The sequence below is a fragment of the Schistocerca nitens genome, chromosome 4 (assembly GCF_023898315.1).
Source record: "Schistocerca nitens isolate TAMUIC-IGC-003100 chromosome 4, iqSchNite1.1, whole genome shotgun sequence".
NCBI classification, from domain to species: Eukaryota; Metazoa; Arthropoda; class Insecta; order Orthoptera; family Acrididae; genus Schistocerca; species Schistocerca nitens.
In genome coordinates, this window is record NC_064617.1 from 295,317,844 (window position 1) to 295,340,503 (window position 22,660).

Consider the following 22,660-nt stretch of genomic DNA (forward strand, 5'->3'; position numbering starts at 1 on the left):
TGCAACGTGTCTCTGAAGTTCCGTTCTTAATTCTGGGCGGTGACAGCAATAAAAATAACTGAAAGCTCGAGATGTTTACCCACACTACGGTAATAGAGGAAATTTTATCCTTAGTGCCTGCTGAGATAAATTCTGTTATAGTTCGTGAACTGACTGCTAAGCTCTCGTTGTAAAGACCTACATCTACGTCAATACTCTGCAAATCACACTTAAGTGCGTGGCAGAGGGTTCATCGAACCATCTTCACAAAAATTCTCTATTATTCCAATTTCGAACAGCGCGCGGAAATAACAAACACCTAACTCTTTCCGTGCGTGCTCTGACTGCCCTTATTTTATTATGATAATCGTTTCTCCCTACCTAGGTCGGCATCAACAAAACATTTTCGCAGTCGGAGGAGAAATTTGGTGATTTAAATTTCGTAAGAAGATTCCGCCGCAACGAAAAACGTATTTGTTTTAATGATGTTCACACCAAATCCTGTATCATGTCAGCAAAACTCTCTGCCCCATTTTCGCGATAATACGGAACGTGCTGCTGATCTTTGAACTTTCTTGATATACTCCGTTAATCCTATCTGGTAAGGATCCCAGATCGCGCAACAGTACTCCCAAAGAGGACGGCCAAGCGTGGAGTAGGCAGTCTCTTTAGTAGTAGCTCAGATCCGTTTCCTAAGCGTTATGCCAATAAAATTCAGTCTTTGGTCCGCCTTCCCCACAACATTTTCTGTGTGTTCCTTCCATTTTAAATTGTTCGTAATTGTAATTCCTAGGTACTTAGTTGAATTTATGGCCTTTATTTATTTCATCCATTTCAAAGTATTACCTTGTGACGTAGAACAAATCCTATCTAGAGCTACAGCAGGACATTAATTGTGGACACTTTAAAGATACTCATAAATATTCCGGCCAGGATTTTATTTTAGCTAAAATATACATTATTCACTACTGGCCATTAAAATTGCTACACCAAGAAGAAATGCAGATGATAAACGGGTATTCATTGGACAAATATATTATACTAGAACTGACATGTGATTACATTTTCACGCAGTTTGGGTACATAGATCCTGAGAAATCAGTACCCAGAACAACCACCTCTGGCTGTAATAACGACATTGATACGCCTGGGCAATGAGCCAAACACAGCTTGGATGGCGTCTACAAGTACAGCTGCCCATGCAGCTTCAACGCGATACCACAGTTCATCAAGAGTAGTGACTGGCGTATTGTGACGAGCCAGTTGCTCGGCCACCATTGACCAGACGTTTTCAGTTGGTGAGAGATCTGGAGAATGTGCGGGCCAGGGCAGCAATCCAACATTTTCTGTATGTAGAAAGGCCCGTACAGGACCTGCAACATGCGGTCGTGCATTATCCTGCTGAAATGTAGCGTTTCGCAGGGATCGAAGGAAGCGTAGAGCCACGGGTCGTAACACATATGAAATGTAACGTCCACTGTTCAAATTGCCGTCAATGCGAACAAGAGGTGACCGAGACGTGTAACCAATGGCACCCCATACCATCACACCTGGTGATACGCCAGTATGGCGATGACGAATACACGCTTCTAATGTGCGTTCACCGCGATGTCGCCAAACACGGATGCGACCATCATGATGCTGTAAACGGAACCTGGATTCATCTGAAAAAATGACGTTTTGCCATTCGTGCACCCAGGTTCGTCGTTGAGTACACCATTGCAACCGCTCCTGTCTGTGATGCAGACTCAAGGGTAACCGCAGCCATGGTCTCCGAGCTGATAGTCCATGCTGCTGCAAATGCCGTCGAACTGTTCGTGCAGATGGTTGTTGTCTTGCAAACGTCCCCATCTGTTGACTCAGGGATCGAGACGTGGCTGCACTATCCGTTACAGCCATGCGGATAAGATGCCTGTCATCTCGACTGCTAGTGATACGAGACCGTTGAGATCCAGCACGACGTTCCTTATTATCCTCCTGAACCCACCGATTCCATATTCTGCTAATAGTCATTGTATCTCGACCAACGCGAGCAGCAATGTCGCGATACGATAAACCGCAATCGCGGTACGCTACATCCGACCTTTATCAAAGTCGGAAACGTGATGGTACGCATTTCTCCTCCTTACACGAGGCATCACAACAACGTTTCACCAGGCAACGCCGGTCAACTGCTGTTTGTGTGTGAGGAATCGGTTGGAAACTTTCCTCATGTTACCACGTTGTAGGTGTCGCCACCGGCGACAACCTTGTGTGAATGCTCTGAAAAGCTAATCATTTGCATATCACAGACTGTTCTTCCTGTCGGTTAAATTTCGCGTCTGTAGCACTTCATCTTCTTGGTGTAACAGTTTTAATGGCCAGTAGTGTAGATATTCATTAAATATTCCAGCCAGGATTTTATTTTAGCTGAAATATACATTATAATTCTTTAGAAAGTTTTGAGTAGAAATATAAAAATTTAATTAGATCCAAACAAAATAATCCCAACCCAACAATTTCAAAAAGTTACAAATTATTTGGAATAGACGTTAGTACCATGTTTCTCAGCATTTCGGGTGGGATATCCATTTGATGTAATCACCGCCTCCATTGAGTGCGGCATCGAGTCTACCAGATAATGAAGACCTTCTGGGTTAAGAACTCTGAACCAAGAACTGACGGAGGCCTACAGCAGTTCCCTCTTGTTGCTGGGATTCCGCCTTGAAACCACAATTTTCAGCCGGTACCACAAGTTCTCATTCGGACTGAGGTCGGTACTGTTTCCAGGCCAAGTCAGCATACTAATGTGATGGTCAGCGAATCATTTCAGATTAATTCTAGCGCTGTGACATGACGGTCTGCCTTGCTTAACGATTCCCTGAATGTTGTTACCTTAAACATGAACAGAGGGCCCTAATGTTGCTTCCAAACATTTTCAGACGCATAATGCCGAGTCTTGCAGTGCAGCCTCCCGTAATGACACTGATAGGATGCTTCATAGTGGCAGTGGTGCATTAACGCAACAATTTTTCGCCTGCACTACGATGAAATAAATGAATTCCATTTCTCCAAAGGTACTGATCTTAGTGTCCTCATTCCAAATGAGACTATCCCAGTCTTCTTGCCGTCACACCCTGTGTGCAAAAGCCCGCTGCATACGTTTCTGACTCTAAATTTTTTTCAGATAAGACTTCCTTCTTGGAATGCTCTCTCGTAAACCATTTACAGGGATTTAACTTTTTATACCTGAGATTCACAATCATGTAGAACTTTATAAAAGACGTCCTATGAGTAGCATGTGAACAGTAATCTGCCGCTGCAGTTTAGTGCATATGTGACTAGTGATGGGCTAACGAACATGAGTGTCTACAGACTATGTTGTTTTATGACATGTGGATACGTGAGCTCGCAATATGTAACAGCCACACGAATGTACTTAATAGTAATGAAAACGACATATAAATATGTCAGCTCATTTTAAGTTGACATGACTTAAAGCCACAAAAATCTGCACTTGATAAAGGCCTAAGGCTGAAATTGCAGTCTTGAAATAAAGAAAGTGTTACAGTCACTGGCGTAAATATGCCTTTTTAAAAAAAAAAAAAATTCACAAATGTTTTGTCTGGCTGTTTGATTAGAAACTTCAACCCCTGAAGTATTGGAGATGGCATGTACATCTTTTGCGGTACGGCGACGACTTTGCAGAGAAAGACGGTTTAGTCCACGACATTCTTCATCAGTTAAGGTTCCTTTTCTGCCGGTTCTTGGAGCGGCTTTGGCTGACGCAAATTCTTGCAGACTTTCCTCGTACCCGACTACGCAGCTCTTCTCGCAGTTTCTATGGTATTTCTGCATAAGTACAACCTTCTTCACAAAGTGTTATTGTCTTACTTAGCCGGCCACTATGGACGAGCGGTTCTAGGCGCTTCAGTCCGGAACCGCGCTGCTGCTACGGTCGCAGGTTCGAATCCTGCCTCGGGCAAGGATGTGTGTGATGTCCTTAGGTTAGTTAGGTTTAAGTAGTTCTAAGTTCTAGGGGACTTATGACCACAGCAGTTGAGTCCCATAGTGCTCAGAGCCATTTGAACCATTTTTATGCCTTACTCATTTCGTCACAATCTACGTACCTCTCGCGATGTTAAACTGAATGAACAGTTCAGTGAAATGTCCAAAATTGGTGTCACTACCGCGACTGCAGCACGAAACACTGCCGGCGAGCAGCTGCCAGCAATCTAGCGCGCAGTATTCGACGGCTACCGTCCGTGAGCTGGTGGAACGGTAGCGGCTCTGCGCTGAAGGTCGCCCTAGGGGAAAGGTTCGTGACTCAGGCCGTGCCACTGCCTTTCGTCCGTGTGACCGCTTTACACAGCAAACTTCCTGCACTGCACAGCATGCATGAAGATCCTCGAGTGATGTTTTAAACTGGGGAAAAACTATCAGATTGGCTGCCAGCGTAGAAATCTTTGGATGCTACAGCGAATCACTTTCTGTAGGCACATTAGGACACCTAACAGCTATATTAATAGTGCCTCCTTCATTGCTTATGTCAAATTTTTAAACAAAATCAGCTCAAACCACACAGCGCGTCCAAGATAAAAGCGGCATCGCTTCCTAAAGAACATGTGGCCTTACCGTTCCCTGCTCGCGTAATCTTCCGATCATGTGACGGGCGTGGTTAACTGACATAGTGTCACTCGTTGCTTGCTGCTTGAAAGCACAGTGATTCCATTATCAGTTATTCAAAAAGTGTATGCCGCATTCTGTGAATGAAAGGGTGTACACTAGGGCTGCTGACAAACTATCAATGTGTAGATATATCGATACCATTTCCAAAACGTGTCGTTATAGCGGGCGATAACTGTTGCTCGCAATTTATCGATAAATCGATTCCATATGGCAGTATGGAGTGCCAATATATTTATTTTATTTTTTTTTCACAGTTTTCGGTAAATATTTAAAGATCTCCTTCTGAAATTGTAGTAGAACATGATTTTACTTTCACTGTATGAAGGTGTCTTACTACTTTTTGCGCTTTCGTCACGTCCAGTCTTTCTCTTTGATTGTATGGAGCACTTACATGTGGTACAAAAGAAGATGTCCAATTTCACTGTTCCACTACGGGGGACGGGGGGGGGGGGGGGGGGGAAGGGGGGTGGCGATATGAATGGGTGGCCGAGCGGTTCTAGGTGCTTCAGTCTGGAGCCGCGCGACCGCAACGGTCGCAGGTTCGAATCCTGCCTCGGGCATGGCTGTGTGTGATGTCCTTAGGTTAGTTAGGTTTAAGTAGTTCTAAGTTCTAGGGGACTGATGACCTCAGATGTTAAGTCCCATAGTGCTCAGAGCCATTTGAACCATTTTTTGACACGAATGGAATAACAAGTGAAGAGATACCACACCAGTGCGTTAAAAAACAATTCTTAACGCAATTAGTGTGCTGTTTCTTGACATCGGCATTCTTCAAAATCAGTTACTGAAAATGATGAGCAAAAGTCTAACTAACAAGATTGGTTTGTGCGGTGCGCGGAGACGTGAGGGGAAATGTTGACGTAACCAATAGAAGCTGCAACGTTTAGCTTCACCATGCGATTTTGACACTACAACTGCTAGGTCACTGACGTTGGCATTAATGAAAAAGTAGGGAAGTCGACATGAAGTGTTCCGGATAAATCCGATGAGTGACGAAAACGAACGACGGACCCATCGCGCACCTTTTATTGTGGTACTTACACGCAGTACCACTGTTAGCAAAGCAACTTTTCCTTTTAATTTCTTGCTCTAAGGGGGAAGCAGGCTGCTAGCTTGTTGATATACAGAATATCTAATAATAAATTAACACTTAAATACACAGCTCTAAAACCGGCAGTATATTTACAATGTGCAACCGATTTTTGATAGGTATATATGTAGATATCTTTTCTGTCGATATCTCGTTATAACGATGGATCGAGGGTCAGTAATGAATTTAGTTTAAATATCGGTATATAGGATTCCCAGTATTTTTAAAAATATCAACAGTCCTAGTGCACACAGGTGTAATGGGTATAAGTGCTGATATTTTTTATGTGTGGTAACTTAATATGTACAGGTCTTTGTCGCCTTAAAGGCGTTCTTGACTAACATCGGCTCACCACGTCGAGTCTCATACGTACCTAACGCTTACGACCTTACTGCGTATATGTAAGGCAAACCTGATTTTCATTCTCATAGTGGCGCTAATAGCGCCAGTCTTATTCGACTGGAGCGAAATTTTAGTAGACATCATCTTTCTGATGTACAAACATGCCTACCAACTTTCGTTTGTTTGGTACAACTCATTCCTGGTGTTGCGATCTTTTCCGTCAGTATATGTGCAATATGATTACTGACTATTTCTAAATCAATGGGTACGTGGGCTTCTGACATGGCAAAAATTATAAGACTTCACGCTGCCAGTGCTTTGTGTCTGACCACTTCCAGTAATAACAATAACAACACTGGGAGAAGTGCCAAAAGATCATAGCAGGCACTTGAAAACTATTGCTATTGATAGAATATCCATCTGCCAACTACAAAAAGCCAGTTTATAGAGATCTGCAGGTATTATCCGCCGATACGTCGCGAAGTCCTGGACGCCAGGGCAGTGTCCGGCTAGTGATAAAATACGAAATCCGGCATAGTGAACTCATTTTCTTCCTGTTATAAACAAATGTGTAATCATAATACAGCAATACTATTAAGCTGTACGGCAGTATAGTAGCCATCATAGAGTTACTGTTGTTTTGTACTGTCAGTTGGTTCGTTTATCTGTTGCGAGTTTAACAATGAAGCAATTTCTCGTCCACTGCGGGAACTACATACAACACGGAGAATGCATTTTCATTCGATATTTAATTATAAGTGACGTCTCTGTCTTCGCTTCACTGTCGCAGATGTGTGCTGCAAAGTGCAAGGCTAGTATTAAAAAAAAAGAAAAAAAGTATAGTCACTGGTAACTAATTAATGCAGTTAGTATTACATTGTTTTGAATAGTAATAACAGTAATGTTCTTTTGCAAATAATTTACAAGGGAAGGCCACTACGTTTGGAACGCGGATTTACTGCAAACTTCGTACACCCGTAGTACTCCATTAGGACAACAAAATGTGTAAGCAGTAGCGCGTACTTCTCAAGTGTTATTGAGAAAATCACAAAACAATTTGGGTCGTCAAATATATACCTGTGCATGGTCATTTTTACCATGAAGCGGCGGCAGCTGAGTGGTTAGTGGGGGTCAAACGAATCTTAGTTTGTACGACGAAATTTTCACTGATGACGAAGGACTTGGAACATGTACGATAAAATCGTACCTTCGAAATGCACGCCAGTTTGCCAACCGTGCGATGTTTTTTTATATAGGCGAGTTAAAAATTTCATTAGGTGTCTTCAAAATTGTTCTTAATTAATTGAAAGAGAACGAGAAATTGCTTCCCGTGAAGACACCATTAAAATACACTTGATACTGCATGACCAATTATCAGTGCCAATATTTAAGGAAATGCTGTATTATGCATGGTTTGCTTCCAAATTATCGGCTAAAAGAGAGGTCTTTGAAAATGTTAACGAGGTTTCTTTTCCATAGAAAACCTCAAAAGACCTTGCGTATGCGGAAACATAGAATTTATTCAATGCAGCTGGCGCCGTTTAACTTTGTTTTCCATGTTTTTATGAAAAATACCGTCCTGCAGCTTGTACTCGTAATGTTGAAAGTGACGATTAATTGTACATCTTTCGAAAGCAGTCTATGCCAGTCAAAACTTGCATGTAACAAGTAGTTTTGGGCTCCTTCCAGGTATAAGGGATTTCTCAAATCACAGACAAGCATACATATTCACTATCACTTCATGTGTGGTCGTTTACTAGTCGATAATTATGAATATTAAATTATTTGTGATGATAAAAATTTGTAGACTGCCATATAACATCGTAAATTTAATAAAAGTTCTTCCGATTACACGCATTTTTCCCAGTATATCAATTGTAATATAAATAGTAAAGGATATGACTGTGTTGGGGAAAATAAACTGACGAATGGGACTTGATATAGCGATCCAATGATTACGGGGCTTGAACGCTAATCATTCGGCTGCTGCCGCTTCATGGTAAAAATGCCCATGCACAGGTATATATTTGATGACCGAAATTATCTTGCGATTTTCTCAATAATGCTTGAGAAGTACGCGCTACTAAAAATGGTTGAGATGGCTCTGAGCACTATGGGACTTAACATCTGAGGTCATCAGTCCCTTAGAACTTAGAACTACTTAAACCTAACTAACCTAAGGACATCACACACATCCATGCCCGAGGCAGGATTCGAACCTGACTGAAGCGCCTAGAACCGCTCGGCCACACTGGCCGGCTAGTACGCGCTACTGCTTACACATTTTGTTGTCCTCATGGAGTACCACGAGTGTACGAAGTTAGCAGTAAATCCACATTCCAAACGTCGTGACCTCCCCTTGTTAGTTTCGTGACCGAACACATTCGAACCTTTATGTTCTTACGCCTCAGAAAGAAGTAACCACAGCCCTATAGCAGGATGACCTGTGCAGCAAGTAGAGTAGGTGACGGCAGGCCGTCAGTATCTTGTGGGAACCGTTTGGAGGTAACGGTGTGGAACGCGGGACAAGGCCGGGACGCGGTGCCAAACAGGTGCATTGCGTGGCGCGTGGGAGGCGGTATGTGGCATGTAGGTCGTGTCACGGCCCCACCCCCGCCCCCATCACCTCTTCCTCCAGGGGCGGCGGCGCACTACCGCCAACAGCCGACCTTCTTCCGCTTGACCCTGGACCCCACCACTAGTCCTTGCCTCTTTACCGTTTCCGTGGCACACGCGGGTTGCGTCTCACCCACATTAGCGTCGTCTTGTCACATACAATAGTCGATCTATCGACCGTGATTCGTGCCTCGATGGTACTTCGGGATTTATTTCGGTTGCTACGAAAAGGAAGGAAGATTAGAGCCTAACGTCCCGCCGATGTGCAGGTCGTTAGGAACAGGGAACAAGCACTGAATCGCGAAGGATGGAGATGATAATAGGCTGCGTCCTGCCTAAGGAACCATGCTTGCATGTGTCGTAAGCTATTTAAGGAAATCATGGAAAATCTGAGTGTGTGTACTTCTAAATTAATTCGCTGACTGCGAATTCATTGGCATCAGCTATATTGGGTACGGATATACTGCCCAGTAGTGACATATGAAATTTTTTCCTCACAGGGGCTCGAACAAGTATTTTCTGCTTATCACTTGCGGTCCCTCGTCTGTGTTTTGAAAGCAATATATGAAGACTTTCCTACTGGCTTGCTAGGCCTAACGCAAGAAAGGATTTTCTGTTGGGGTTGTCTCCCTTAGCGCCGGCCGCGGTGGCCGTGCGGTTCTAGGCGCTGCAGTCCGGAACCGCGGGACTGCTCCGGTCGCAGGTTCGAATCCTGCCTCGGGCATGGATGTGTGTGATGTCCTTAGTATAGTTAGGTTTAAGTAGTTCTAAGTTCTAGGGGACTGATGACCTAAAATGTTAAGTCCCATAGTGCTCAGAGCCATTTGAACCATTCTCCCTTAGCCTTTGGAGCTTCTCCTCCACCACAAGGCAGTGGTTCCCTTCTCATTTAATACCCAGACAGGAGGGTTGCCTCATCTGCCAGCTAAGCCTTTACGAAGTTTCCTTCTCCGCCGTCGCTGCCATTAATTTCTTCACCCGTAACCCTGGGCATGGGTTCCGTGTTATACCCCACGGGATTGGGTCCCTGCCTGAACTCAGCCATCCTAACACTCCGGCCTACTGAAGTGTAGGATGCCCACCCCCGCGACGTGGACGCGCCAGACAGGAACTACCCCAGTGGAGGAATAGGGAAGGGGGCCCTACCTCCATGGAGCCGGGTTAATGATTGTGTATGGTGCCACAATCAAAGGGAGTGAAATATCTAGGGATGGAAGAATAATTAACGAAATTAATAGGAGGTTACAGAAGGGAGGCAATTTGTACCAAACAATAAAACACCTGATTTGGAATAAGGAAGTTTCAGAAAAAGCAAAACTCCTTATGTATACGAATTATTACTTCCCTACTGTCACGTATGGTGGAGAAACATATACAATGACAGAAAGGGACAGGAGCAGGCTGCAAGCAGGGGAAATGGAATTTCTCAGAGCAGTTAACGGAAAAACAAGAATGGACTGAGTAAGGAATTGAGAGAAGAAATTGAAAAAAAAAAAGAGATTAAGATGGTATGGGCATGTTAAGAAGATGCATGGGCAGAGACTCCTCAAAATTATGGAATAACTAAAGATGGATGGGAAAAGACCTAGAGGGCGCCCAAGAACACAGTGGAAAATGGGAGTTAAAATATCTGTGGAAAGGAGAGGTGTGACCTGGCAACAAGTGGAGGAAGAAAAGTGGTGGGAGGACCGAGCCAAATGGAGAGGACTCGTCAGCACTCAGACCCGGCAGTAGCTGGAGCGGGATCCGGATATAGATAGATAGATTTGTGGTAGGCTGAACCACTTTGGCTATCCGTGCACGCTCACGGGACGGACCCCAAACTTCACAGATCGTAGTCCACCAAATTCGTTCAAAATGGTTCAAATGGCTCTGAGCACTATGGGACTTAACGTCTGAGGTCATCAGTCCCCTATAACTTAGAACTACTTAAACCTAACTAACCTAAGGGCATCACACACATCCATGCCCGCGGCAGGATTCGAACCTGCGACCGTAGCGGTCGCGTGGTTCCAGACTGTAGCGCCTAGAACCGCTCGGCCACCAAATTCGTCACCTAACTTGAATTCCCACCAACAGATAAGTCTGTAAGTATTACATACCTAGGCGGGCACACGACGGCAACAACAATAGTCACGATTCCTTGTTGTCTCATTCACCGTGCTGCGGGAATCGAAGTAATGTTGCGAGCATTAGGTTATGAATTTAGTGGACTGTGATATAACTGAAGGATATAGACAGTGTGACATATGGGGGTTGGGGTCGGTCAGGGGAGCGTGCACAGATAGCCGAACTGGTTAAGGCTACTGCTCACCCCAAGCGAGAAATTCTGGTTTGAGTCCCGGTCTGGTAAATATTGTCATACATCACTATTGGGTAGTGCATCTACACCCAGTACAGCCGATGTCGAGGAATTCGCAGGGAGACGATAAATTTCGAAGTATTTCATACATCTTTCTTTCTTCCGCTTACGCCATAGTCCCGCAGCGATCGCAGGGTCGGCGTGGTTAGAACGGATTTGGCAAGGTTAGTTTTAGGGGTGGCCGGATGCCCTTCCTGCCGCCACACCGTACCTCAAGGGACGGAATTACTGTACCCCTGCTGTCTGTGTCTGGTGGCATTCATGGAAGAGTGCGAATGTGTTTCAGATGTCTGCGAGTCGTGTAACTGAGGCGGAAAGTGGGGACCAGCCCAGTATTCACCTAGCGGGATGTGGAAAACCGCCTAAAAACCACATCCAGGCTGGCCGGCACACCGGCCCTCGTCGTTAATCCGCCGGGCGGATTCGATCCGGGGCCGGCGCGCTTACCCGAGTCCAGGAAGCAGCGCGTTAGCGCTCTCGGCTACCTTGGCGGGTTGTTTCATACATCTATGGATCGGCAACTTTGTCTGTTCTTTCAGACATTCATGTAACTAAATGTGAATGGTCAAGTGGAGATTTGAACCGCTGTCATTCCAAATACGAGCCCATTGTGGTCAGTGCCGTAACTTGGGTAAGTGGGCCTCGGTGCAAACAAACATGGGCTTTGTGCCGCTCTTTCCTCCCCCCCCCCCTTCCCCGCCCGGTCTCACGGTGCAGACACACTCCGGTGCACTCCCATTGACAGTGACAGAGGAGCTCCTGTGGTTGAGCAGAAAATGGCCTAAGAGCTAAAATGGATCGTGGAAAAAATTTGGTGCAGCTGATGTTGCGATTCAATAAAAATATTTGCGGATGCCGTGTGCCAAAAAAAATAATTGTTGGACAAAATAATATAGAATAAATTTATCACGACGTATACAAACGTATGAGAAACTGGGTTATCCGAGCCACAGCGCGATGGCTAATGTTCTCGACAGACAGTTGTTGCCATAGCACAATTAGAGGAGATGGTGTCGGATAGTGTGGGAGCAGATTCAGTAGCAAACATCCGTCAACTTGCCACTGAACTCCAATCATTGGAAAGTTCTGGTAGTGCAGCAGTAACGGCACCATCATAAACAACGTGTCCGTGTAGTAATGCCAAATGTCTTTAACCCATAATTCAATTCTCTCTAGGCTATGCATTATTTTGCCATGTGTCCCTTTAGACAAGTGGTCGCACTTTCAACGTTTCCTGTGAGTTGTTGGTACAACGTGCTGTTTACATCAATACAAAACAACGTAGTCATTCCTGAGTCAGTTCTTATCTCGAAGTACTCTTTTTCAGATCTTCTACCCCTGTATAATTTTGTCCCGAAATGTTTGTGGCATCCTGTAATTACTTCGTGCTGTGAGCAATGTTGTTCGTTTTTCGGCAGACCTCCTATAAGCTTACTACATTACGTTCTATGTTGTATAGTTAAATAATTGTATTCAGACATAGAAGTGGTCTACAAAGGCGCAGCCTTTTGTGAGTGATCTAGATATGCCGCATCTCGGAACCTTGCTAACGACAGAATTATATATTTTTACTGTTCCCTATTTCAATCGGTAAAAAAAGAATCCTTGTAACATCACTTTCTTGTCCATTTGCCTGTTAAAACGTCCCCTTAGAAAAAATTATGAATGAATGTGCTGGTAAACTTCTACGTTATTTGAGTTTCAAACAGGTGAGCAAAACTCAACGTACTCAAACAGTTTTCTCTTTACTTATTCTGATCATCACTGAACTGACACACAATATTTTTAACGCAATGCAATCTGACTTTTAAAAATCCGTGACTAACAATAACCTACACCTTTCATGAATCACTTACCTCACAGAAATCTTCGTTACTCAAACTACTGCAATACAACGAGCGCCACTTACTGCCAGCTAAATAAAAGATTCTAACTACTGAAGGCAAGAACTACTGATAGGCATAGTTAGCAAATGAAAGATTTTGATAGAGAACAAACAATGTATTTACGTTAATAATGTTCAAAAGTCATCATATATATATATATATATATATATATATATATATATATATATATATATATATATATATCATCCATCTTTACAAATTTCCTTTTTCTGGCGGACACACGTCCAGATAGTCTGCTTATAATAACCTCTCAAAACTCTGGCATCTCTCTCCCCACATCCACCACTGCTGGCGGCTCACCTCCAACTGCCCAACGCTACGCGCTGTTCGCATCCGACTGCCCAACACTACACTAGCGAATATTCCCACAATGCCAACAAGCCACAGACTGCACACAGCACAGTCAGTGATTTTCATATAGAGCGCTACGTGGCGTTACCAACATAGAAACCTAAACAGCCTACTTACACTGTCTGATTGTCTGTCCGACTTTTCAAAACACGTTCTCTCAAGAACGGGGATGTTATGTCCCCATTGCGCTTAGATCCATTTGAACCAATCAGGAAGGGATAGAGGTATCCAGTTGAACGTCATGTCACATATTAAGGTCTACGGTCCACTAGTGATGTAAAAAAAATGAAGCTTATAAGTCAATTTAATCAAAAGGTATGGCTATTCATATCACAGATTTTGATACTCGTAGACACATTCATCAGCCCCTGCAGAGTATTTCCCGTTGACCTAGGATCATGAAATTTCCCAAGAAGGAAGGTTTCACACTATAACCAAATGAAAGAAACAGCTTAAAATTGTTAATTTATAATTGCAGAAGACGAAAAAATTCTGTCGTTTGTTGTGACTGTCTGTCCATCTGTTAATACCCCTTTTTCTCAGGAAAGGGTAGACATATCAGGCTGAAACTTGTCACATATAGAGATCTATAGTTTTTCGGCGATATAAAAAAGTTAAGCTTCTAAGTCAGTGCAATAAAAAGATTCAGCCTTTTATGTCAAACAATTTGATACTTGCAAACTCACTAATTAAAAAGCTATAGGGCTCTTCCCGTTGCCCTAGAACCAAGAAATTTAGCAAGAAGAAAAGTTTCACAGTAAAAGTAAAGGGAAAAATCCAATATCGTTAAACTGTAATTATATCAAACGAAAAAAATATTTAATTTGTCGTTTGTTATCAGACTTCAGACTCGAAATTAAAACTTTCTCGGGCGTATTGGAATCCCTGCGATCGATATCTTGCCACCCACCTCAACTCTTTCTTGTGTATATTCCAATCTCCGTCTTCTCTACATACACTACTGGCCATTGAAATTGCTACACCAAGAAGAAATGCAGACTGTTGTGGATTGGCAAGACAGCCAATCCACTAGGAGGAAGCCAAAAGGCACGCGTTTAAGCTCACGCAGGCTGGCGTGAGGTCTCGAACAGGACACGGAAATGAGAATAGCCAAAAACGTACGTAGCTGCTGGAGTACTTAACTTTAATCCATAATTGGTGAACATCGCTCTTGGCGGTACATGTATTACAGCATCAATAGTAACTGGTAATGGCGCCTTGCTAGGTCGTAGCAAATGACGTAGCTGAAGGCTATGCTAACTATCGTCTCGGGCCCGCATCTCGTGGTCGTGCGGTAGCGTTCTCGCTTCCCACGCTCGGGTTCCCGGGTTAGATTCCCGGCGGGATCAGGGATTTTCTCTGCCTCGTGATGGCTGGGTTTTGTGTGATGTCCTTAGGTTAGTTAGGTTTAAGTAGTTCTAAGTTCTAGGGGACTAATGACCATAGATGTTAAGTCCCATAGTGCTCAGAGTCATTTGAACCATTTTTATCGTCTCGGCAAATGAGAGCGCAATTTGTCAGTGAACCATCGCTAGCAAAGTCGGCTGTACAACTGAGGCGAGTGCTAGGAAGTCTCTCTAGACCTGCCGTGTGGCGGCGCTCGGTCTGCAATCACTGATAGTGGCCACACGCGGGTCCGACGTATACTAACGGACCGCGGCCGATTTAAAGGCTACCACCTAGCAAGTGTGGTGTCTGGTGGTGACACCACACAGATGATAAACGGGTATGCATTGGACAAATACATTATACTAGAACTGACATTTGATTACATTTTCACGCAATTTGGGTGCATAGATCCTGAGAGATCAGTACCCAGAACAACCACCTCTGGCCGTAATAACGACATTGATACGCCTGGGCATTGAGTCAGACAGAGCTTGGATGGCGTGTACAGGTACAGCTGCCCATGCAGCTTCGACACGATACCACAGTTCATCAAGAGTAGTGACTGGCGTATTGTGACGAGCCAGTTGCTCGGCCACCATTGACCAGACGTTTTCAATTGGTGTGGGATCTGGAGAATGAGCTGGCCAGGGCAGCAGTCGAACATTTTCTGTATCCAGAAAGGCCTGTACAGGACCTGCAACATGCGGTCGTGCACTATCCAGCTGAAATGTAGGGTTTCACGGGAATCGAATGAAGGGTAGAACCACGGATCGTTCAACATCTGAAATTTAACGTCCACTGTTCAAAGTGCCGTCAATGCGAACAAGAGGTGACCGAGATGTGTAACCCATGGCACCCGATACCATCACGCCGGGTGATACGCCAGTATGGCGATGACGAATACACGCTTCCAATGTGCGTTCACCGCGATGTCGCCAAACGCGGATGCGACCATCATGATGCTGTAAACAGAACCTGAATTCATCCGAAAAAAAATGACGTTTTGCCATTCGTGCAACCCGGTTCGTCGTTGAGTACACCATCGCAGGCGCTCCTGTCTGTGGTGCAGCGTCAAGGGTAACCGCAGCCGCGGTCTCCGAGCTGATAGTCCATGCTGCTGCAAACGTCGTCGAACTGTTCATGCAGATGGTTGTTGTCTTGCAAACGTCCCCACCTGTTGACTCAGGGATCGAGACGTGGCTGCACGATCCTTTACAGCATTGCAGATAAGATGCCTGTCACCTCGACTGCTAGTGATACGAGGCCGTTGTGATCCAGCACGGCGTTCCGTATTACCCTCCTGAACCCACCGATTCCATATTCTGCTAACAGTCATTGGATCTCGACCAACGCGAGCAGCAATGTCGCGATACGATAAACCGCAATCGCGATAGGCTACAATCCGACCTTTATCAAAGTTGGAAACGTGATAGTACGCATTTCTCCTCCTTACACGAGGCATCACAACAACGTTTCACCAGGCAACGCCGGTCAACTGCTGTTTGTGTATGAGAAATCGGTTGGAAACTTTCCTCATGTCAGCACGTTGTAGGTGACGCCACCGGCGCTAAGCTTGTGTGAATGCTCTGGAAAGCTAATCATTTGCATATCACAGCATCTTCTTCCTGTCGGTTAAATTTCGCGTCTCTAGCACGTCATCTTCGTGGTGTAGCAATTTTAATAGCCAGTAGTGTAGTTAAGTTCGTACGGAAACCTCAGTGCGCGAGTCACGCAGACCAGGAGATCCCCCCCCCCCCTCCATCATATGGCTTTTCTTACGGTTTTGACGCTGCCTGCCACTATTTTCTCCGTTACGCCTCTCTCTTTATCTCACAGTAGGATTTCCAGACACCTCAACTATTTCTTGTGTATATTCCAATCTCCGTCATCTCGTACATATTTTTGCCGTATGGCGGAGACATTCAGTGCGATGTAAGTTATTTTCCGTTTTCCTAAAACAGTCAATCCCGCTGCAGGCCATCCTGATTTAGGTTTTCCGCGATTTCCCTAAATCGCTCCAGGCAAATGCTGGGATGGTTCCTCTGAAAGGGCACGGCCGACTTCCTTCCCCATCCTTCCCTAATCCTATGAGACCGATGACCTCGTTGTTTGGTCTCTTCACCCAAACAACCTCAAACCCTAAAACAGTCGTGTCGTGCTAGCGCTACTTCTAGCAAGTATTTTCCACACATTCCTCACCAATTCTGGGGAGAACCTCCTCTTTTCGTACTTTACAAATCCACTTCCTCTTCAGTATCCTGTAACGCCACGTCTTAAACGCTTGGCTTCTCTTCGTTGCCGACAGGATGTTCAACGTTTAAATGAAGTAACACGTAAGCAGCACAGTACGTACAGTAGTGCTGCGTCACGGACTGTAGCATTCCGAGTTACTGTTTGTGTCCACTTCATTCTGCCTGATCGCTTTCGCGGCTGTGTCCAGCGCTACGGCAGACAAGACACGCCGGCCGGCGCGTCGTTGTCGCACCTAGCGGGTCTCCGCTGTGTTAACGGTGGTGGCCGCGGCCGCGCGACGGGACACGCCGACAGCTGTTCGCAGCGGACGACGCCAGCAGCGGCTGCGGAACCGTTCGTCGCGTGTGCCGCGTCTCCACTGCTCTATAACGTACTTGCAATTCCGGAAAACAGTACGGAAGCTCTGGGACATAATAGCTACACCTAGAACTAAACAGCGGAAGACAGAGATCCCACAACACAAATTATTAAACTTTCAGTAAAATATACACATGCTTATAAACTAAGGATAACGCTGATACATGGTGAAACAACACTGTGGTGAGCGGTTTGCGGGTTTAAATCACCTCCGGATATGACCATGCGGTGCTTTTTCCAAAGCTGTTTTACAGAGGAAGACCGCACTGCAGTTCCTTCTCTAAATCCTCGCGCAAACGAAAAAATGGCTGACATCGGAATAAGTGTCCAAGGAATAGTAAAGCGACTGAAATCACTCAACAGAGGAAAGTCCACTGGACCTGACGGGATACCAATTCGATTTCTACACAGAGTACGCGAAAGAACTTGCCCACCTTCTAACAGCCGTGTACCGCAAGTCTCTAGAGGAACGGAAGGTTCCAAATGATTGGAAAAGAGCACAGGTAGTCCCAGTCTTCAAGAAGGGTCGTCGAGCAGATGCGCAAAACTATAGACCTAAATCTCTGACGTCGATCTGTTGTAGAATTTTAGAACATGTTTTTTGCTCGCGTATCATGACGTTTCTGGAAACCCAGAATCTACTCTGTAGGAATCAACATGGATTCCGGAAACAGCGATCGAGTGAGACCCAACTCACTTTATTTGTTCATGAGACCCAGAAAATATTAGATACAGGCTCCCAGGGAGGTGCTATTTTTCTTGACTTCCGGAAGGCGTTCGATACAGTTCCGCACTGTCGCCTGATAAACAAAGTAAGAGCCTACGGAATACCAGACCAGCTGTGTGGCTGGATTGAAGAGTTTTTAACAAACAGAACACAGCATGTTGTTATCAATGGAGAGATGTCTACAGACGTTAAAGTAACCTCTGGCGTGCCACAGGGGAGTGTTATGGGACCATTGCTTTTCACAATATATATAAATGACCTAGTAGATAGTGTCGGAAGTTCCATGCGGCTTTTCGCGGATGATGCTGCAGTATACAGAGAAGTTGCAGCATTAGAAAATTGCAGCGAAATGCAGGAAGATCTGCAGCGGATAGGCACTTGGTGCAGGGAGTGGCAACTGACCCTTAACGTAGACAAATGTAATGTATTGCGAATACATAGAAAGAAGGATCATTTATTGTATGATTATATGATAGTGGAACAAACACTGGTAGCAGTTACTCCTGTAAAATATCTGGGAGTATGCGTACGGAACGATTATATATATAAAATTAATTGTTGGTAAGGCAGGCACCAAGTTGAGATTCACTGGGAGAGTCCTTAGAAAATGTAGTCCATCAACAAAGGAGGGTGCTTCCAAAACACTCGTTAGACCTATACTTGAGTATTGCTCATCAGTGTGGGATCCGTACCAGGTGGGGTTGACAGAGGAGATAGAGAAGATCCAAAGAAGAGCGGCGCGTTTAGTCACAGGGTTATTTGGTAACCGTGATAGCGTTACGGAGATGTTTAATAAACTCAAGTGGCAGACTCTGCAAGAGAGGCGCTCTGCATCGCGGTGTAGCTTGCTCGCCAGGTTTCGAGAGGGTGCGTTTCTGGTTGAGGTATCGAATATATTGCTTCCCCCTACTTATACCTCCCGAGGAGATCACGAATGTAAAATTAGAGAGATTCGAGCGCGCATGGAGGCTTTCCGGCAGTCGTTCTTCCCGCGAACCATACGCGACTGGAACAGGAAAGTGAGGTAATGACAGTGGCACGTAAAGTGCCCTCCGCCACACACCGTTGGGTGGCTTGCGGAGTATAAATGTAGATGTAGATGTAGATTTTACCTGCCGTCGTCGCACGGTGGCGCTGGCAGCAGTCCACATACGCAGAGGTGTGTTGGTGCATGCCAGAGTACGGTGCAGTGAGTAAGTGTGCAGACGTTTTCAGACTTGCTTGTGTGTTGAAAATGGCTCAAAGAACACATATTGATTACGATATGAGGGGTAGAATACTAGGGCGACTGGAGGCCGGTCAAACACAGCAGGTCGTAGCACGGACCCTCCGTGTGCCACAAAGTGTGGTCTCAAAATTGCGGCAACGATTCCAGCAGACAGGAAACGTGTCCAGGCGCTACAGTACGGGACGTCTACAGTGTACAACACCACAAGGAGACCGATATCTCACCATCAGTGCCCGCAGACGGCCACGGAGTACTGCAGGTAGTCTTGCTCGGGACCTTACCGCAGCCACTGGAACAGTTGTCTCTAGACACACAGTCTACAACGACTGAACAGGCATGGTTTATTCGCCCGGAGACCTGCAAGGTGCATTCTACTGACCCCTGGTCACAGAAGAGGCCGTAAAGCCTGGTGTCAAGAACACAGTACATGGTGATCGGAACAGTGGTCGCAGGCTATGTTCACGGACGAGTTCAGGTATAGTCTGAACAGTGATTCTCGGCGGGTTTTCATCTGGCGTGAACCAGGAACCAGATACCGACACCCTTAATGTCCTTGAAAGGGACCTGTATGGAGGTCGTGGTTTGATGGCGTGGTGCACGTAAACTCCTGCATGTCTTTCACAGAGGAACTGTAACAGGTCAGGTGTATCGGGACGTCGTTTTGCACCTGTATGTCTGCCTTTTCAGGGGTGCAGTGGATCCCACCTTCCTCCTGATGGATGATAACGCACGGCCCCACCGAGCTGCCATCGTGGAGGAGTACCTTGAAACAGAAGATATCTGGCGAATGGAGTGGCCTGCCTGTTCTCCAGACCTAAACCCCATCGAGCACGTCGGGGATGCTCTCGGTCGACGTATCGCTGCACGGGTTCAAACCACTACGACACTTCAGGCACTGGTGAAAGAATGGGAGGCTACACCCCAGCAGCTGCTCGACCACCTGATCCAGAGTATGCCAGCCCGTTGTGCGGCCTGTGTACGTGTGCATGGTGATCATATCCCATATTGATGTCGGCGTACATGCGGAGGAAACAGTAGCGTTTCGTAGCACATGTGTTTCGGGACCGTTTTTTCAACTTATCACCAATAAGATGATCTTACAGACCTGTGTCGTTTGTGTTCCCTATGTGCCTATGCTCTTAGCGCCAGTTTTGTGTAGTGCCACGTTGTGTGGCACCATATTCTGCAATTATCCTTAATTTATGATCAGGAGTGTACATTTTTTTACACTGTGATACTGGTCACATTTATTGAATTAAATACACTCCTGGAAATGGAAAAAAGAACACATTGACACCGGTGTGTCAGACCCACCATACTTGCTCCGAACACTGCGAGAGGGCTCTACAAGCAATGATCACACGCACGGCACAGCGGACACACCAGGAACCGCGGTGTTGGCCGTGGAATGGCGCTAGCTGCGCAGCATTTGTGCACCGCCGCCGTCAGTGTCAGCCAGTTTGCCGTGGCATACGGAGCTCCATCGCAGTCTTTAACACTGGTAGCATGCCGCGACAGCGTGGACGTGAACCATATGTGCAGTTGACGGACTTTGAGCGAGGGCGTATAGTGGGCATGCGGGAGGCCGGGTGGACGTACCGCCGAATTGCTCAACACGTGGGGCGTGAGGTCTCCACAGTACATCGATGTTGTCGCCAGTGGTCGGCGGAAGGTGCACGTGCCCGTCGACCTGGGACCGGACCGCAGCGACGCACGGATGCACGCCAAGACCGTAGGATCCTACGCAGTGCCGTAGGGGACCGCACCGCCACTTCCCAGCAAATTAGGGACACTGTTGCTCCTGGGGTATCGGCGAGGACCATTCGCAACCGTCTCCATGAAGCTGGGCTACGGTCCCGCACACCGTTAGGCCGTCTTCCGCTCACGCCCCAACATCGTGCAGCCCGCCTCCAGTGGTGTCGCGACAGGCGTGAATGGAGGGACGAATGGAGACGTGTCGTCTTCAGCGATGAGAGTCGCTTCTGCCTTGGTGCCAATGATGGTCGTATGCGTGTTTGGCGCCGTGCAGGTGAGCGCCACAATCAGGACTGCATACGACCGAGGCACACAGGGCCAACACCCGGCATCATGGTGTGGGGAGCGATCTCCTACACTGGCCGTACACCACTGGTGATCGTCGAGGGGACACTGAATAGTGCACGGTACATCCAAACCGTCATCGAACCCATCGTTCTACCATTCCTAGACCGGCAAGGGAACTTGCTGTTCCAACAGGACAATGCACGTCCGCATGTATCCCGTGCCACCCAACGTGCTCTAGAAGGTGTAAGTCAACTACCCTGGCCAGCGAGATCTCCGGATCTGTCCCCCATTGAGCATGTTTGGGACTGGATGAAGCGTCGTCTCACGCGGTCTGCACGTCCAGCACGAACGCTGGTCCAACTGAGGCGCCAGGTGGAAATGGCATGGCAAGCCGTTCCACAGGACTACATCCAGCATCTCTACGATCGTCTCCATGGGAGAATAGCAGCCTGCATTGCTGCGAAAGGTGGATATACACTGTACTAGTGCCGACATTGTGCATGCTCTGTTGCCTGTGTCTATGTGCCTGTGGTTCTGTCAGTGTGGTCATGTGATGTATCTGACCCCAGGAATGTGTCAATAAAGTTTCCCCTTCCTGGGACAATGAATTCACGGTGTTCTTATTTCAATTTCCAGGAGTGTACATGTAACAGGTTTCGACTGTCATGAATTATCATTTGAAACAATATAGGATTACGAAACGAACATTTCATGCGCACCATCTAGCGGTGATCGTGATCATTTAAAGTTGATCACCACTGCAAATGAAAATGTATTTCCCAAAAACGGAAGCGAGATTCAGTTTGACAAAGTAAGATGTCATTAAATTTTGCACTCGTATACTGGCCAAGAGAAATCTACTAGTATCAAACAGAGGTCTTAATCTGAGGAATAAATTTCTACATCTACATCTACATTTATACTCCGCAAGCCACCCAACGGTGTGTGGCGGAGGCACTTTACGTGCCACTGTCATTACCTTGAAACATCCCCTTAGAAAAACTAGTGAATTACTGTGCTGATAAACCTCTTACGTTATTTGATTTTCAAACAGCCGAGCAGAACTGAACGTACTCAGACATTTCTCTCTTTACTTATTCTGATCAACACTGTACTGACACACAATATTTTTAGCGCAACGCAATCTGACTTTCAATAATCCCTACAAAAGAATGGCCCTGACTGACAATAACCTATACCTTTCATGAATGACTTACCTCACAAAAATCTTCGTTACTCGAACTACTGCAGCCGGCCGCGGCGGTCTCGCGGTTCTAGGCGCGCAGTCCGGAACCGTGCGACTGCTACGGTCGCAGGTTCGAATCCTGCCTCCGGCATGGATGTGTGT

The 22,660-nt window shown here is 46.0% G+C and overlaps 1 protein-coding gene across 1 annotated transcript in view; it reads left to right on the plus strand.

The window, feature by feature from the left end:
• Positions 1-22,660, plus strand: part of LOC126251520 (uncharacterized) — a 282,631-nt gene that overhangs the window by 95,106 nt on the left and 164,865 nt on the right. The window lies entirely within an intron of this gene.